Source organism: Sebastes fasciatus, chromosome 15, assembly GCF_043250625.1.
Source record: "Sebastes fasciatus isolate fSebFas1 chromosome 15, fSebFas1.pri, whole genome shotgun sequence".
NCBI classification, from domain to species: domain Eukaryota; kingdom Metazoa; phylum Chordata; class Actinopteri; order Perciformes; family Sebastidae; genus Sebastes; species Sebastes fasciatus.
Genome location: NC_133809.1, coordinates 9,822,301 through 9,826,914, shown reverse-complemented (window position 1 = coordinate 9,826,914; position 4,614 = coordinate 9,822,301). Strand labels below are relative to the sequence as shown.

The 4,614-nt window shown below is 38.1% G+C and overlaps 1 protein-coding gene across 1 annotated transcript in view; it reads right to left on the bottom strand.

The window, feature by feature from the left end:
• Positions 1-4,066, bottom strand: part of LOC141783926 (uncharacterized) — an 18,387-nt gene extending 14,321 nt beyond the window's left edge. The window contains exon 1 of the mRNA XM_074661528.1: positions 4,041-4,066. The gene's annotated coding sequence lies outside the window, so the exon portion shown is untranslated. The remainder of the gene's footprint in view (positions 1-4,040) is intronic.
• Positions 4,067-4,614: the final 548 nt, after the last annotated feature.

Genomic DNA, 4,614 nt, shown 5'->3' with positions numbered 1-4,614 from the left:
GTGAGGGAAAGCTTCCTCGTTCAGTAAAACGCTGCTCATGACACTGTCAAAGCTTTATGAGTGATGATTTTTGTTATGGTATTATGTACATTATGACCACTTTGTCTTTTCAATGTCATTTCAAAATTGTATTTCCATTTTCACAACTCTGCAAGTATAATATAAAGCCAGTTTATGTTGAGGTTAATATTGGTAGTTGTAGTGGCAGTGATAGCATTAGTCATATTCTGATAATAAATTAGTTGTAATTAGGAGTAGTAATCTAACAGAAAAATGTTCCTCTTCCTCATTTCTTACTTTATTGTCCCCATAGGGAAATTTGTCTTGCACTCAAATGCTTCACAAATGACATGTCGTTTTATGATTTAGCTGCCTCCATATTAGTAGTAATAAAGAAACAAACATTTAATCAAAGAGCACATCACAACCACTCATGACACATATTGTACAGATAACTAAACCAGTGATAAGAACAACCAACATATTGCACAAGCTATTGCACAACCCCTGCAGACATTTTTATTGGCACGAATGAGTCTTTAACACGGTATTCAGGGTACTCTATATTGTCTGCCAAAGGGTAAGAGCTAATACTCGGTGTGGCGAATATGGGATGGATCTGACTATATTCTTTGTGCTTGCCTGACACAGACTGCTCATACAGTATATTGACTGCTGTTCCTTCTGTCACAAACTGACTCAGGGACAGTGACAAAAAGGGAATCCACGCAAGGTTATACTTGAAACCAAACTTAATTTAATAAACTCAGGCCCTGTCAACACGTATACAGATATTTTTAAAAATGGATACTTTCCCCTCCATTTAAAGGGACTGTTTGTAAGAATCAGAAATGCTTGTTGACAGCGACACCTGTGGCCGTGAAATCAACGAAAGTCAGCGTTTACGATTGCTGTCATCACTCTGCTGTCATCAACTGTCTCTTTACATGAGGAAAGGGAGGTCATTCAGGTTTATGTCCGTAGCCCATCTGAGTTCTCCAAACCTCGCCCTCAATCGCCCAGAAGCACTTTCAATCATCAGTCGGCCAACAAAGCAACAATGGGCATGAGCAAAATGAGGAGAGCACGTCATCGTTTCCAAAACGCTCCTTTTTACACGTCCACACCGATACAAAGTAACAACAGTTTTTAAAAATCTGCACCATAGAAGGCGTTTTCAAAAATATCCGTTTTTGTGACCCAAAACTCTGTTTGTGTGCGGACAAGATGCCAAAACGTAGAGGAAAATATCCGTATTTTAAAATCTGTACACCTGAAGACAGGGCCTAAGGTTCACTTAAATGAACAGTGTAGATCAGCAGCTGTAATAGGCAGGAAGGCCCAGGTGAGCTGAATCAAGCTGACGACCCTCCCAGCTAACTGCCTGCTGACGGTGGACTGGGTATGTAATCTATGTAGTCAGTTTTACAACAAACTGCGACTTTGTTGACTTACAAAATTATGTTTTAAATTGACAAACATCATATGTGTGATGCGCGGCGCAATTCAAACGGGATAAAAAAAAGATTTGTCTCTTGCTGTTGACTGCCGTTCGTATTTCTTTCCAAAATAAGGTCCAACCGGAAGGGGCAGGACTTCACCTCTCTATAGACCCTGGATGTGTAAAGAGAACTGGATACAGCGTTGGAGGCGGGGTCTCGTTCATTCCTATGAGAGTTGCTCGGTGGCGCATGAAGCAAAAGACGTTGGGTCCATTGGGCCCATAGAGCAGGCGCAGTAGCGTTTCCTTTAAGTCCGCCTCCCAGCCGCTCGCTCCAGCCTCGGTCTGGGGCTCATTCACATGAACGGAGGAAGGGAAATAACTCTGGATTCAGCTATTAGTGACAACTTCAAGGACCTAATGATTTAAATAAGGGCTATTCAAGTGTTCGTACTGGGAAGTTGATTTACCTAAATAAAAAAAATTACAGACGTTTCTTTCCTGATGTAAGTCTATGGGAAAAGTATTTTTAGGCCCAATGGCATCACGTGACGGACACAGATGTTGAAATTCCACCGTTTGGCCACAAATTTGTTCAAAGCCTGCCGAGCTTCCTGGGGGCTTGCCATAGACCTCATGTTAAATTGCCCAACTTTACAGTAGAAATAAACATGTATTTTTAAACAACTCACCCGTTTAAATTCTATTAAGGCTTAAAGTTAAGCAAAATTGCACAGAAAGTGAAATAGACTGAAGGATTAAATGTCTTTGTACAGCAGGCTGAGGACATCAGTATCATATTAACATTTGAATATGTGGTTCCTAGGTTGGCTGTTCATTTGTGTATGATGTGAAAAGAACTGGTGAGCTGACCCATCCCTGTTGGGCACCTGTGCTGATTTATCTGGATTCGATTGGTTAAAAGGGAAAAACACCACTTAATTAAAAAAGGATCAACACTCATCTGTTTCAGTTTCTGGATTAGCAGATGGGGCTGAAGCATATTTAAAAGCTGAACTAAAATCAACAAATAGCAGGCGTGCATAGGCCTCGTAGTCTTTGAAGTGTCATATGGGTGAGATAACAGACCGCAGAGCACTGTGACTGACCAATCAGAATCGAGTATTCAAAAAAGCCGGTTAACAGCATGCCAATATTGTCATGACAACTCGCAACAGAGATCAGTTGTTGCAGATTTAACAAGACACATTTATGTAAATCGCCTGTTCCAGCCAGATGAATGCCACCTGTTGTTTTTTAATGCCACCTGTCAATGATGAGGTGCATGCTTTTTTTATACTTTCTTTATTGAACTGACTATTATGAATTTTTTCAACATACTATATTATGACTTTAATATAACTGAACAAAAAAAAATAATAATTACATATACATTTCATAATGCCAAAGTTTGTGTTTTTGTTATATACATAATATTATAATAATTTAATAAGTCTTAATGGCTTTTTGTTTTTAATATAGGGTATGATGGTGCTGTACTGTTTAAATTCATTAATTTCCAAAAAATAATAAATAATTATATTATATACAGCATGTTATTTCCAATCTTATCTTGACTAAAATATATCATTACATCAAACATATTTATTTTAACACTCATCTTAAGTTTCTTTTGTGGAAAGTTGGCTACATCCATCCAGAATATTCTTGTATGGATACAGTGAAAGAATATAGATGGGAAATACTCCACAGAAATCACACTTATAATCAATATCAAGCTTGAATCTTTCCGACACAAGTTTTACCAGGTAAATTCTATGTAATATCTTGAAAGACACTTCCTTAAGTTTGTTATTGACACAGTATTTATCACACATTTTCCAAGCTTTCTCCCACTGTATATCCTCAAATAAGGAAAACATCTAGATGAAGGGACAGAAACAATAACTAAGTGTGTTCCTAATATGTTTGTTAGAGCACTTCTCTTTCAGTATATTATATAGTATAATATGAATTTTCCACACAATCTTCTGAATTGAAAGGTTGAGCAACAATACCAGGGTTTTGTAGACGTATAAGTACATTGGCATAGAAAACAACAGCATACTCCTTGGCTTTAACAGGCATTTTGAATTTATCAAGAAATTCTTTATAAGTTAATAAATAACTTTTATGTGGAATGTCTTTTGAAAAGTTATGTTTGTAAGCTAATAACCAATGATGATGTGCATGCCAAAAATTGCCACAAGGCTTATCAAACAAGAGTAAGTCGGGAAATAGAACAATTTAATTATAGCTGTCAGCTGTAGGCAGAGCAGCGTCGACATGTGACAGACAAAAAAGAGGGATGTGAATATGCCCTGATAGAGTACTGTTCAAGATGCCGAATATGCCCAAATAAATTAATAAATAAAACCCAGTAAATTGGCAAAACACAAACACATGTCTTCCACCATTCAAATTAGCATCAATAGGCTTATTATAACTGTCTATTTGATCCTTTCTATAGTCCCTGAAGCAGTTTGATCTGCATCATACAGTCTCTTCTAAAAGCTGTGTAATTAGGATTTGCTTCAGAGTGACATCAGTATTTTTGGGGGGTTATTACTGGCCTTAAATATAAAATGGTATAACTTACTGAGAAGCTGAGGTGTGTGTTCTCTCTTCCTGATGTAGAGCCGCTGAAGACAAAAAGGTTTAGAGCTCTCTCTCTCTCTCTCTCTCTCTCTCTCTCTCTCTCTCTCTCTCTCTCTGGTTGAAAGATGATCTCTGGGCTTGACACCGGCTCTCTCCACAGCGACTACATCACAGTAGCTTTCGATTTCATTAAGGTAAATACACTGACACTACTGCATACAGTCAGTGGTGGAAGAAGTACTCTGATCCTCAGGGGTCAGCAACCTATTAGGGCCACATTAAGGAAAAATAAATACATCTGACATTTCGAGAATAAAGTCATAATATTATAAGAATAAACTATGAGAAAAAAATAAAATAAAAATTACTACTTTATATTATTATGACAAATTTTTTTTAAAGGGACTGTTTGTAAAAATCTGAAATTTATTGTAACAGCGACACCTGTGGCCGTTAGGTCAACGAAAGTCAGCGTCCTGTTGCTCGCGCTCGCCCGTGTGCACGCGCTACCTGAAGGCAGAGGAGCAGAGTACAGCAGAGACTCCGGCCCTCAAGACCAAAGTCTTCCCCGCGTC